This window comes from Sciurus vulgaris, assembly GCF_902686455.1.
Source record: "Sciurus vulgaris genome assembly, chromosome: 3".
Taxonomy (NCBI): domain Eukaryota; kingdom Metazoa; phylum Chordata; class Mammalia; order Rodentia; family Sciuridae; genus Sciurus; species Sciurus vulgaris.
The window spans coordinates 83,395,273-83,410,730 of record NC_136463.1 but is presented as its reverse complement, the minus strand read 5'-3'; positions in this window follow the sequence as shown (position 1 = coordinate 83,410,730).

The following is a 15,458-nucleotide window of genomic DNA, read 5'->3' as shown; positions in this document are numbered from 1 at the left end:
CAGGTTCAGAGGTAAGACCAGGATGCTCTGGGGATCACTATTCAGTCAACCACACAGTGACTAGTACAGTTGGAGGGAGGGTTGAAATCAGAGGAAACTCAGCCTCTGGTCTTCCTTCTCACCACAGACACGGGAATGAACGCTGGAGAGGGGAAGGGACCTGCCCACAGTTACTCGCTCCTTAGGAGCGGCGCTGAGAGGATTGATGGCTTTCCAGTCTCTGCTACTCCCGTTAGCTGCTGCTTCATGGAGGCAGCCTGCAGCTCTGGTGTAGTCTTCTGCAACGTGTTCTCAACGGTGGTATCTAAAGCGCCAGACAAAGGTTCAACACTTAATATTTTTCACCCTAGAACTCGGATACATTGTCAGTTATTTCTGGACTTTTGGAGTTGAACTAATACGTGAAAAGCTGGTGTCACTTTCCACAGAGATGGTGCTTCCTTAAGGTCTTAAGGATTTTCAAAGCCTCTGTGAGCTGTCAAGGGCACCTTAAAGTAACTGTATGTGCTCCCTCTCCCTTAATCTCATCAATTATTCATGTCATACTTTCCATTCAAACCACTCATCTCCTAAGTATTCCATACATTATTTTTTCCTGGTTGTAATCATGCAGTCCAATAAATCCAAAGAAGGTTACAGTCCTGATGTTCAGAGGGCCCCAATCCTTTCAGTTCTGCATAGGGAAGGATTAGGAGGTTTAACCTTTTCCTTTTAGGTTGAACTAGTATTAGAAAATGAAGGAGAGCCATCTTAGGAGAAAGCAGCGGGGAAGATAAGAAAAGTCGGTCAGTGTCAGCCCAATGTGTACATGGGTATTTTGTGAGGGGGCATGTCCTCCCTAATGGTGACCTAATAATGTAACCTGCACTTAGAAAATGGACAAGGTTTAGCCAATTTCTGTAGGTAGGTGGAAAGATGAGAGAGAGAGAGAGAGAGAGAGAGAAGGAGGGAGAAAGGTAGAGAGACACATGATAGACAAGATTCCTTATTCATATATGCATCAATATAAATAAACATATATGTATGTAGATATGCATATGAATCTGTGTGCACATATGTGTGCATGTGAGTTTCTGTATAGTCTTTCCAGAGTAATGCATTCCATAACTTTAATCCCTGTACAAATCAGAATTAAGTGAAACTGGTTTTCCAATACTCAAAGAAGATAGAGGCAAGCAGGAAGAGTCCACCCTAATATTCTAAACATGGAGAATTGCCCTTGTTTTCCTTGTGATTTCTATTCTTATGTCCATCAACTGACAAGGCAGATGAAGGCTGGATGTAGGTCTTGGCAAATGTCTGGATGAGGAAGGGGACATAATCATTAGGAGCTATGGGTTTTAAACAGGTGTCTAGGCATCTTGTTGAGGAGTCATCCAGAAGAGGACCTGAAATGTGTGACCTCCAGCTTCATGCACAGCAGGACCTTTGTGTTTAACACGTGCTTTGGTTGGAAATTTTCCTATTCTTAGGGTTTTTGTTTTATATTTTATAGTTGTCAAATTTGGGGCTTTTCTGTACCAGAAAAGGCTAAATAAATGTCTACAGGAGCCAGGAACATTATGAATAAATATCAGTGAAGAAAACAACAAAAGACAGCAGGGATTGCTGAGCTCTGGGGCATGGAGCATGTTCATTGATGCCAGCAGAGAGCACCACCCAGCTCCAGCCAGTTGTGGACATTCATGAACATGGATTCAATATTTCCAGATTATTTCATTTTCCAACAGAATCTGGAAAATACTAGTCTTAACACCAGTGAAACCATCCAGGATGCATTAGGTCCACCAGCCATCAGCTTGAGACCTTTCCCCCCTAGAGCTACTCCCTAGGTCAGTTCCGTACATGGAACAATCTAGTGCACTGAGGAAGTTGACTGCTTCCTGTCTGACTTTCTTTCCCTCCCTTCAAAAGACCATTTTGTTCTAAGGGTTTTACATTATCAAGTAATTCTCTTCTTTTGTGTTATATTCATGAGTAGCTCTGAAATGATGATTTGGGATAATAAATTCAAATAAAATTAAAATTAACTCATATTACTCTGCAATTAACTTGGCCTAATTAACAAATATTAATCTACTACTGACTGGGTGGCAGGGGCCCAAAGTACAGTCAGAGCATTCTTTTGTAGTCTCCAAGTTAGTACTGCCCTCAGATTCAATAAGGTCCATCTTGGCCCAGGCCTCCGTCAGTGCAGAGGAGATATAATGTGCACCAGGAGGCCCAGGGATCCTGTTAAAATACGTGCATCCTGATTGTGGAGGTCTGGAGTGGAACCTGAGATTCCACATTTTTTTCCAAGCTTCTAAGTGATGATGATGCTCTGGACTACATTTTTAGTAGCAGGGCTTGGAGACCCAGCTCTGGCTTGCCTCTTGCTGTGCCCTTCCCAAGGGGTGAGGTGTCTTGGGGTCAAACAGTAGCACCCACATGAAGACCATGTCCCCACATTCTCAGCTATCTTCTGGGTCTGGAGACACTGAGATTTCTTTTATGAATAGTTCCAAGCCCTCATTCAGGATGTGCATATGTCTCTTGTGTGGCATATCCTCTGAGGGCAGACTGTGCCACCTAGATGCTCAGCCTTAACATTGACTGAGGAACACATGGGGAGATGTGGGGGGAACTTGACATGAGGCTCCAGGTGCCCACATCCTTGTGCACATGATCCAGCAATATGAGGACCATGCCCTGCAGGTGATCACCTGCTGCACACTCACTGCACACTCTCTAAGGAGAACCACCCCTTAGACAGAGCAGGGCCAGAAAAACAACTTGCTCAGAAATCCTCCCAAATCATTCAAGATCAGTACCTCAGGAACTGTGTCATTCCTTTTCTTGTGGCAACATTGTGAGGACGTCTGCTCTTGAGTTCCTCTTAGCTCTACCACTGATCACTGAGTTTGGACAAGACAGTTCCCCTTTTTAAGATTCCAAGTCTTGCAGCAAAATAGTTGGAATGTCAGTCATTAGAAGATTGTCCAAGTCCCTCCTCGATCTAAAAGGGAGTGAATCTGAACGACTCCCTTGAAATCCACGGTACATCTTCAGCTTCACTTATTCACATCAAAATCTCAATGGTTGGGGTTGTAAACCTTTCTCTTAACGTACATCCATTCCTAGATGAAAATAGGGTCAGAGAGATGCATGGGACAGTCACCCTGCAGCAACACTTAGTGCAGCACATGACCAGCGATCTTTTAAAAATGCAGATTCTGATTTAAAAGAGTACTACTGGAGTGGTGCCTGAGATTCTGTATTTGGAGCAAACTCCCAGATGATGCCATGCTCCTGGATTGGGGGCATGCTTTGTTAATCAAATTCCTTCCTTCTGAAGACCTGAGATTAGTCCAAGAGGGAAGAGGGATTTAGCCTTTTTTTTTTTTTTTTTTTTTTTAAAGGCAGAGAATAGAGAGAATTAGTTGATAGCAGAGTACACAAAAGTGGACCGCTTGTTAAATAATGTAATCGGTGAGCCATTCCTAGTCACAAGAGGGAGCAGTGTGGACTGTGGAAAAGTGGAGAGGATGGACTTCATTAAAGAGGGAGGGCTCTACTCAGCTCTAGCTTTTTGGTGCCGCGAAGCAACGTGACACAAAAGGACCAAATTTTCCAACTTTCTATGACAACCCAGAAACAAGGTTCTATGAAATCTTTTGAATTTTAAATGCTGTTGATTAAGTTATATAAACTAACTGGGCAGCTAAAAACCAACAATTTAACTAACACCAGGCTAGCCAAACAAAACATTAATGAAGACCAAATGACTTATGAGTGAACATGTAGGAAAGGGAAAAAAGTCTTGCTTAGACCCTGGGAGTGTGGAGGGAACAACAGACAAAAAGATGAGTGGGAAAAAACAGGGCATGGGAGAACTCAGAAGTTCACCATGGCCACTTCCAAAGGTCTTTCCTACTGATGTCAGGTCTCCTTCCTGGAGATGATGCTGAATTCCTTTTTAAGATTCCAAGGAAGGAGGAGATGAAGAGGAAGGGGCTCAGGGCTGAATCTGGATCATGGATGATGCTCAGGGAGGGAATCCAGGCCTTCTCTACCCCTAGTGGCACTGCTGTCTGATGACCCTGGAGGAGCCTCTCTGTGCCCACCTGCTGAACTGGCTCCTGGCTTCATGAGGGGCACTCTGTGGGTGGCCTTTGGTATGTTAAGAGTCCAGAGGGCTCCCCGAGGGAGAGCTAGACAGATTCAACAAATCCAAACTGATTTTGTAACAACTTACCTCTAATTAAGGCACAGTGGAAAACCAAATCCCGGAAGGTCAAGTTTCAGTGCCTTTTTAAACTTCACCTCTAGATTATTGTGAACACATGGAGAAGTGATTTGTAAACTATAAAGTATGTCAGTGATTGTTGGGAGGTAGCAGCAAGCCAGCAAGTCTGAGTAAGCCTCCGGGCTCTCATGAGTTTTGTAAACAGTGAAGTGACATCATCCCTCCAGAGTTCCCCACCACCTGTACAACAGGGTATATGAAGCCTATTTCTTATGGAAAGGATTAAATGAGGTAGTCCATATAAAACATCCATTTTCATCTGATATATACTAGCTGCCGATCAATAAATGGTAGTTAATATTCTAGATGTTATTTCTAATATATTCAAGTGCCTCAAAATTCCTTTTTATACCCTTAAATGCTTTATAAAACCATTCAAGTAATTGTCATATCAAAAAATCAGAAAACAATAAACAAAAATAAGAATCAACCATGATTCCCACATTTCGAGATTAATCACTAATACCACTGCCCTAGACTTTCATAGACACGTTCTACTCATAAAAAATATAGTAACAGTGTTTTGTAACTTGCTTTTTATTTAACTCCCTCATGAGTCTGTATAAGGAACTCCGGCATCACATACTGGTGTGGGGCCAAAGCAGGCAATGAAGAGAGCCAGGATCTTGACCTCTGGCAGATGGTAACAAGTGCAAAGAATCAGAAGATATGAAGAAGAACCAAATGAAATCTTTATAAATGAAAAATTATAATGCCCAAAATTAAAAGCTGAGTGTGTGGGCTCAATGGGCTCAAAGGACAGAGGATTTACCCAGTCTGAGCAGCATTAAGAAACAGATTGAAAAAAACTAAACAGCACCTCAGAGATTTTGGATGACAAAAGAAAGTCTGTTTAGATCATTGCAATCCTAAAATGAGAGGAGAAAAAGGGTGGGGCTGAAGAAATGCATGAAGAAATAATGGATGTAAACTCCCCAGATGTGGTGAGTGACATAAACCAACAGTTTTAAGATGAAGGACGTGCCAAGAAATCTACATCACATCGTGTCATAATTAAGCTCCTAAAACTTAAAAATGAAGAAAAAAATCTTGAAAGCAGTCAGAAAAAAAAATGGCACCTTGTCTATGAGGGAAAAACAATTAGAATGGAAGACAATTTCTCATCAAAAATCTCAGAGGCCAGAAAGAAGTGGCACAATATTTTTCAGGTGTTGCAGAAAAAAAGAGAGCTGTCAGCCCAGCAAAATCATCCTTCAGGAATGAAGGAGAAATCAAGACATCCTGCAATGAAGGAAAGCCACAGGAACTTGCTGCCAGCAGACCTGAAGGGCTAAAGGAAGTGTTCCACACAAAATGGGAATCATAGGAGTCTCAGTGCAGAAGAAGGAAGGAGAAACAAAATAGGAGAGAAGCTTCTTCACTAGCATTTTCTAAATTATAGTTTGTGGTTGAAACAAAAATTAGAAAACTACCTGATGTTGTTTTAAATGCACACAGAGATATTTAATGCAACTCTATTGTGTGTGGAGGAGGATATAAAAATTCACTGATGATAAGATTCCTATGCTTCACTAGAGGCTGGTAAAATGTTATCACCCACAGACCATGATAAGTTGTATATATATAGTGTAATACCTACAGGAACCAGCAAAAAATCTATATGAAAAAAAATACTCAAAAACACAGATAAATCAAAATGGAATTCTATAAAATGTTCAAGTAACATGCAGGAAGGCAGAAAAAAAACTTCTGAGAAATGAAAAGTGGACAGGACAAGCAAAACACAAAAATAAAATGGTAGGCATTCCTAATACATTAGCACACAAATTCAACGTAAAGGGTCATAAAGCATCAATTAAAAGACAGAGATTGACAAAGTGGATCAAAAAGTATAGTCCAATTTTCTGCTATTAAAAAATTCTTATTAATTATAATGTAATAGGCAGATTGGAAATAAAAGGATGAAAGAAGATATATGATACAAACATGAATTTTTAAAAAATAGAAGTTGCTACGTCAATATCAGATAAAGCAGAGTTCAGAATAAAGAAAATCACCAGAGAGGGGCATTATATGATGAAAAGGTGTATCTAACAAGAATATATAACATATTAACAACTAAGTGCATACTTAACAAAGAATAGAGCTGAAATATCTGAAGCCAAAACTGATTTCTATGGAAGGAGAAAAAAGAAAAATCCATAATAATAGGTGGAGATTTCAACATCCATCTCTCAGAAACTGAGAGAACAACTAGATAGAAAATTAGCAAGGATAGAAGAGATTTAAAAAAAAAAAAAAAACTCATCAACCAAAAGAATTAAATCAACACTTAATCAACATAGCTTAACACTCAACAATGGCACCCTATCAGTGCCCATGGAACATGCACCAAAATAGATCATACTCTGGGTCATAAAATAAGCCTCAAACATTTTAAAACAACTGAAATCTTGCAAAGCTTGTTCTCCAACCACTATGGAACTAAAGTAGAAATCAATAGCATTAAGATAACAAGAAAATATCCAAGCACTTGAAAACTAACACAATACTAAATAATCCATGCATCAAGTCAAAGAAAGTCTGAAGAGTAATAAACAATACATCAAACTGAATGAAAATGAAATAACATGAAAATTTGTGAGATGTAAATAAATGAGCATGAAAGGGAGATGCATATCACAATGTACATAATAGAAATGGAAAAAAAGTCTTGAATCAATAATACAAGCTCTAAATTTGAGAACCTAAAAAAAGGAAAACTTAAACCTAAAGCAAGGAAGGAAAGAAGGAAGGAAATAATAAGAAGAGTAGAAATCATAGAATGAAGAAACAGAAAATAGAAAACAAATCCATGGAAAAAAGAGTTAAGTTCTTTGCAAAGATCAATGAAATAAAAAAAAAAAAAGTCTCTAGCAAGAAAAAGAGAAAAGACACAAATTACCAAGAATAGAATGGAACAGAAGATATTACTGCAGATATTACAGACATCCAAGAGATCATAAACTAATACTATGAAAAACTTCACATACATACATTATACATTTGACAACTAAGAGTAAATGAATTACTTTCTTGAAAAATACAAATGATCAAATTCATATAATATGAAATAGATAACTTCAATAGTCATACCTATTAAGAAAATACAATTTATAATTTTATAGCTTCCATAAAAGAAATCTTTAAGTCCATATGGATTCACTGGAGAAAAATACCAAATGTATGCAGAAAAATTAATACCAATTGTACATAATTTCTTCCAGAAAATAGAAGAGGGAACAATTTCCAATTTATTTTATGAGGCCAGAATTACTTTGATGCCAAACTAGACAAAGACAATACAAAAGAAAACTCTGCATTTCTCATAAATATAGGTGCAAACATTCTTAACAAAATATTAGCAAATAGAATTCATAAATTAAAAAAGAATTATACACCATGACGAAGAGGACTTTGTTCCAGGAATGCAAGGCTGATTCAATATTCAAAAATCAAAGTAAATTTCCAGAAACTAAAGAAAAAAAAATACAAGATCATATCATTGATGCAGAAAAACATTTGACAAAATTTAATATCCATTTATTTCAAGATTTCTAGAAAAGTAGAAACAGAATTTTCTCAACTTGGTAAAGAAAATTTACTTTTAAAAAAGCCTCTGAAGTTAACATTATGCCTAGTTGTGAAAGTCTTAACACTTGCCTCCTATGCTCAGGAATAGGATAGGGATGTTGGTTCTCACCTCTTCCATTTCAAGAGAGTGTGGAAGTTCTAGTCATAAAAATTGGGTAAAAAAAAGAAAATAAAGGCAATTAGATTGGAAAGGAAAGAAATAGAACTATCCCTGTTTGCAGATGATGTGATTGTCGGTGCAAACAGTTGTAAGAAATATACAAACAAAAGTCCTAAAACTAAAAAGGAACTCAGCAAGGTCACAGAATACAAGATCAACACACAAAAATCAAATATATTTGTGTATTCTCTCATTAAACATATGGAAACTGAAATTAAAAATGTGAAACCACTAACAATCCTAAATTAATACTTAGGTATAAATCTAACAAAACATACATAAGATTTGTATGTTGAAAATTACACAATGGTAATGAAAAAAAGTGAAAGCTGTTCCAGATAAATGGAGAGACATATAATGTTCATGGATTGGAAGGTTCATCATAGCAAGAGTATAAATTCTACCTAAATTGAGAAACAGGTTTTCAGTTATTCCTATAAAAGTCTTAGCAAGATTTTTTTTTTGTAGATACACACAATATAATTCTACATTTATGTGGAAAGGTCAAGACTAGAAAAGGTAAAGACTACAACAGCTTAGAAGAATACAATGAGAGAAATCAGTCTACCTAATTCAAGACTTATTATATAGCTACAGAAACTAAGAGGGCAGACAAACCATTGATCTATGTGCCTTCTCAATTTCTAGATCAAAATATGCTCATAATCCAAATACATTCAGTTGATATTTATAAAAGAGGCAATAGCAATTCAATGGAGGAAGGATCACCATTTCAGCAGACGATGCTAGAACAACTCACAAAATGAACCTAAACTCAAAACATAACTCACACTTTAGCTCAAAACTCATCATCCACTCAAATGGAAAATAAAACCATAGAACTTTTACTTTAAAAGCAGGATAGAATGCTCTAGGTCTAGAGTTATTCAAGGACCTCTTAAACTTGACACCAAAAACATGTTCCATAAAAGAAAACAGGAAAATGATACTTCATCAAAATTAAAAGTTTCTGTTCCATTAAAAATTCAGTTAAGAAAAGACAAGTGGCAGAGCAAGAGAACATATTTGCAGACTGCATATTCAGCAAAGGACTGATATATAGAATACATAAAGAACTCTTAAAACTCAACAGTAAAAAGCCCTAAACAATACAAACTAGAAAATGGACAAAAGATCTTTCCCCAGAGAAGATATACAGATGACAAATAAGCACATAGAAGATGTTCAACATCATTAGCCACTAGGGGATACAAATTAAAACCACAGTGACATAGCTTTACTTCCTACTAAAATGACAAAGATAAAAATTCGTGACAATACCAGATTCTGATGAGGAGGCAGAAAAAAACTTCATCACTAAGATATTACTGGCAGGAATGTAAAATAGTACAGCCACTCAGGCAAAGAGTTTGGCAGTTCTTAAACACCAAACAAGAAATGACCATACAACTTAACAATTCACTCCTGGGCATTTATCCTGAAAACAAAGACCTGTTTTCACACAAAATTCTATAGAGGAATGATTATGGTAGCTTTATTTGCAATAGCTCCCAAACTGGATATGACCCAACTGTTCTTCAGTAGGTGGATGCTTAAGTAAATTTTGTGCATCTGTACCATGGGTATTGTTCAGCAATAAAAACAAACAAACAAAACCAAAACAAAACTATTGAGCATACAACAATCTGGGGGGTGTTCCCTGGAGAATTATACCAAGTGAAAATTATGGAAATGAAGAAAAAAATTAGTGGTTGCCAGAGGTTAAGGACAGGGAGGGAGTTGGAAGGAAGATGTGGGGCTAGAAAGGTTTTATGGAACATCTTTATGGTGTTGGAAGTGTTTTGCATCTTGAAGTAATGAGGTTCTGAGGGAACTGGGTAAAGAGCACATGGCCCTCTCAGCATGTAAATCTACAGTTATTTCCAGGCAAAAAGTTTACTTAAAGAACAATTTGATAGGTTAAAGAAAAGGACTTCAGGATGTTGTATCCTATTAGCATATTCCAATTGTTCAACCAGTTTCTTCTCTTTACGAAATTGAGGCCACTAAACTTTCCTTATTTAGAAAGTTCAGGGATGACTGTCCTTTGGGTGCATCTCCTTACTTGTTTTCTTTTTACATATTCCTAGAAACACAATTGTTGGTCAAGAGCTTACATATTTTCCTGAACTTTAAGAAGCCCTTTAATCCAAGGTATAGGAAAATTTTATAGTTAGAAGTACTGAAGTTATGGGAGCATTCGAGTTATGCATGGGAAAAATTGTTAAATATGCCAGTCCCTTCTGTATTATTTTTTTGAGCAAGTTAGGTATAAGAAGTTGCTAATGTAGCACAACAAGCAAAATTTGGGGACATTTAATATGTTTCGAAAGGTTTTTTTGTTTTTTGTTTTTTTCCATTTGAAAAATGGGAGTAATAGTAGTTCCTATTTATTTTAGTCAGTTTTTTCACTGCTGTGACCAAAAGACCTGACGAGAACAATGTAGAGGAAGAAAAGTTTATTTGGGGCTCAGGGTTTCAGAGGTCTCAGTCCATAGATGGCCAACTCCATTCCTTGGTGCCTGAATGAGGCAAAACATCATGGCGAAAGAGTGTTGCAGAAGAAAGCAGCAGGGAATATGGCACCAGGAAGCAGAGAGAGACTAAGCTCAGCTCTCAATACATAAATGCCAAAGGCATGTCCCCAATGACCCACTCCTCCAGCCACACCTACCTGCCTATAGTCACCACTCAGTTCATTCCTATCAGGGGATTAATTCACTGATTGGGTGAAGGCTCTCACAACCCAATCATTTCACCTCTAAATCTTCTTGCAGTGTCTTACACATGAGTTTTTTGGGGACACCTCACATCAAAACCATAACATTACTTTCTGAGGTTGTTGTGGGGATTAAACACATAGAAAGCACTAAGCAGAGGGGTTGGCACATAATACAGATTCAATAAATGGTAGCTGCCGTTATGGTTAGAATCATGATTGGTTCCTGTTGGAGGAACACCAAACGTTGCTGACCAACTATTTCCCTCTTTGCCATGCTTCACTGTCATTTTAATGTGCATTTCTTAGCTTACTAAGAAATTCTTCATGTATTTATTGGCCATTTATGTATCTTCTCTCATGCCTCGTCTGTTGTATTCCTTACTCATTTCTAATTTAGGATGTTTCTCTTGTTTTGGAAGAATTTTTATGTAGTCAAGTCATTCTTTTGCATATTTAGTGAAAATATTTTTATTAACTTGTTCAGCTTTTAACTCTTTATGTTTCCTGATGCAAACAACCTAAAAGCTTTTAAGTAGCTATATTCATCAATAATTTCTTTATGATTTTTTTGCTGTCAATGTTTTGTATGTTAAGAACCTTCCTCCTCCTAAGAACATTGTTCACACTTTGTTTTGTTTTTTTAAATTTTCATTGAATCTCATATATGAAGTACTGCTAGTTTATATCACTCTCTCATTATTGGTGCAGGAAGAGTCCTCTTGCATGTATTCATTTCTTGCTTTTGAGCATCAAAAAAGTATCCATGAACCCACTGCTAGGTATAATATTCAGGATCTTGAATAAGCCACATTCTCCCATGTGCTCTAAATGCACCTTATTCTCCTGCTTCCTCCTACTTAAGGAAACCATTCAGAAGTCTGTGTTGACCTTTTCTTTACATGTAGTTTCATCCTCTGTATGTACTTTCCTAATATATATGTGTGTGAGTGTGTGTGTGTGTGTGTGTGGATATATACATATGTGTATATATATATGGAAAATACATATACATATATATGTATTTTTAAAGTTTTTATTCTTAGAGAAAGAGTATCACTCTGTATGTGATCTGCTGGCACTAGCTTTTCCTCTACTTAATAATATTCTATTCAGACTCATCTATATACCTCTGCCTCACTTTGTTTTGACTGCCATATTTTTTGGATATGTCCATGTGCCAGTTTTCCATGCACATTCCCATTTATGGACACTTGAGTCACTGTTATGCCTATCACTGTTCTGCAAACACTCACACTTTTTATTTTCTAGTGTCCAGGTGAAAATATTTTTGTTGGATAGATACCCAGGAATAGAGTTGCTGGGTTACATGGTATTTGCCATTCTATTTCCCAAAGGGATTATGTTTTTCCATTCCAAAAACTTCATTTATGAAATCCTGTGGGACCACATCATCTCCAACACTTGGCTAAACTTTTAAAAGTTTTGTCGGTTGAATAGTATTTAAAATAGCACATGTACTGGTATTAGATAGAAGATGATATTTCAGTATATTCTTGGTTAGTATGCCCTTAATCTTTTTGATATTTTTTTGGTTATGTGTGTTCTGTAATATGAGATCCTGATTTGAGTCTTTTGCTCATCTTTTACATTTAATCTTTGCATGTAAATCTTTAATAACATAAAATTAATGTTTCATTAATATTTTTGGACAGATAATATATTTTCTCAACAAAATTCAGCAAACAATCCATGCAGTTTGTACCATTGTTTTGAGATGTTGATTTTATCTTACACTGAATTTTTTAGATATTTGAAATCTTTTCTGTATTCCTTGTTTGGTCTCATCTCTTGGTCTGACTTCCATACATACATCCTCTTGTGAAAGTTGTAGCTTTCCAAAACGTATAATTAGGTCAAGTTCCATATTTTTTCCCATAAATATTTTGGCTTTTATCATTGCCTCATTCTTTTGAGTGAACTTCAAAATTATGTTGTCAAATTCCTTTCTAACCCATCCTGTTTTACTCCCAACCTATCAGCTGGATACACACATGCACACAATTTGGAAATTGAAGTCTTTATTACAACATTAAGTTTTTAAATTTATTAACTTGTTTTTTTTTTCTCATTATTTGAGTCTTATTTTGGAACATTTCTGAAAAAAGTTTGTAGTTTTCACCATATATTTTCTTTACAATCTTAAGTTTGTAATAAAGATTTTAGATTAGGCTGATGACAAAATAATTATTACTTTTTCTTGTTGGGACTGTTTGAACATCATGCAAGAAACTACCCTCTGTTTCTGGAGAGAGGCCTCTAACACAGTGCTGCTGGAAAGCCCCTGCAAATTCAGGCATAGACAATTGTATCTGCTGTGCAACTAGCCCATAACAGCCTGCCTGGCTGTTTCAGCTTCACAGATCTGGCACATATCAGGAGTTCAGTTGGTTAACATAAGATGAATAATTCAGCAGATGATTTTACTAATTTAACTCAATTGAACACCTTTCTCTCTTGGAGTGCAGTTTTGCAGGGAAAGCATTTGGGACCCTCTAATACTGGAATGTGGTCTTAATTTTCCACATACTCTTGAAAGCACATCATCAAGTTCATTTTCTCCTAGAATAAAAGAACTTCATAGAAGATAGATGTAGTACACACATGCATATGCATTTTATTAGATATACATTCTACTTTTTAAAACCAAACTTGGCTTGGAAGGAAAAGTATCGACTTTTGGGCTCTGTGGTCTTTATCACCAGGCAGAAAGGCCACCAAAAAATGATCCCCACTTAAAGGTCAGGGAAACTCAGCACTTGTGCTGACCAGCACTTTTGAGAGAACAGCAGACCCAGGGGCTGGTAATGGGTGCTAACGAGCTTTGTATCCTGAAATCCATATTGCAGAAGGGATTGAAATCTACAGAAAGCCACATCTGTGTGCTCCTCGCAGACCCCAGCAAGGAGCCTGAATACAGCATGTCATTATGATTAATTGTGAGTAATGAGGGTCTTATGAACCTAAGAAAAGAGAAGCGTTTGTTTCTCTGCTGCTACGGTTATAGCTTCCTAGTTGTTTTCAAGCACTCTACAGAAGACCGTCAAAGTAGAATAGGAAACGACTATTCTAGAGCCATCCTTTACTACCCTGCCAGGCATTTCAGTAAATTAACATTCAGGGACCGGTTGGGATTTTGTGAGCTCTTTCAAGGACGTGATAAAGAAAAGTTCCCCCCGTTCAAAGAATCTTTATAAAATCAAGCTGTAGAAGATCGGACCCTGAGCTCAGAGAAGCTGGGTGGTGGTGCTCTGCCTTCAGATACAAATAGGACAACGGAACAGGGTGAATAAAAGAATGCTTTAGGGAAGCGCTGGGTGTTTTCGTCATTCTCTAACCTACCAGAAGGTGGCGCAAATTCACTGCTGTACAGTAAAGCAGGACGTGGCTTTATTTTCTGGAGCCCTGTCCTATGCAAGTACAGTAAAACAGAAAGAAAAAGAGAAAGAAGAAAAAAACAAAAACAAAAAACACAAAAGGGGTCCTGCATTTTAAAATAAATTAACAGACCAACAGACTGGATGATTTCATCTTTTTAAAAACAAAGAGCTCTCTTTTGAGTTATATAACCTCCGTCAACTTATTTCTTGCCAGCCTCAGTTGATGTGGGTTAAGCTAATGAAGAAGGATGAGATAAAGATTTGAGGAAGATAATTTTGAGTATCTTAATGTACGAAAATTAACAAGATGAGATAATAACTACAGACATATACTAGATTAAGAGATGGCCAGTATTGGAAATTTTAGCAAATAGCAAAGAAATGAATAATCAGACATACATTCCATTTCATTTTTATGATACTCATTATAATGTCTAATGTTTGGACGTTTAAAAAATATCTTTAGGATGAAGCACTACGAATTTCTTTCTGTGCAGCAGCTTGTGCATCTTTAAAATGAAAATTAAACCTTCCCCCAGGAAGATACAGAACATGGAAGATTCAACAAGAGGATTTAGAGAAAAAAGAAAAAAAAAAAAAAAAAAAACAACATATTAACAACCACCAAAATAACAAAACCCTCCCGGTTTGATATGAGGGGAGCCATCTCAGCACAGAGCAACTTATGGAATATGTGGGCTGGTATACACTTTTCCAAAGTCAAGAGCATTTTTAGAGATGGGACATCCACCTGGAAGGGATAAAGTTTTTATTATTATTATTATTTCAGTAAAATATCAGTGGGGCACAATCAAAAAATCCTTTTCTAAATTCTTCTAGTTTCCAAGACCACTGGTCCAAGCAGACAGGGAGTATTTGGGGATAAAAACAAAACAAACAACAATTTTAAAAGTCTCATATCTTTTTACATAGAAAACAAAGACCCCAAGGAAGACTAAAACATTTTCGAATTAGAATTTGTAAAGAAAATGCATCCAGAGAGTGACCTCAGAGTTCTGGGTTAGCTCTGATTTTTCAACCCGAAATCGAGTTTATTTATTTTTTTAACAAATGTTACCAGGGAGAACAATGTATTTTTGTTTCTAACTAAAGTCTATCTTTTAAAAAATTAATTTACTCTCCGTATTGCCGTATTACATTTTCATTTAACTTTGGTGCCATACCTTGTAATTAGTTTTTCTTGATCTATTTCTTGTAAGGAAAAAAAAAAAAAAGTAGAAGTAGAAAGAAAAGAAATAAAATAAAAAACAAACTTGTAGGTTGCAGTTAAAATAT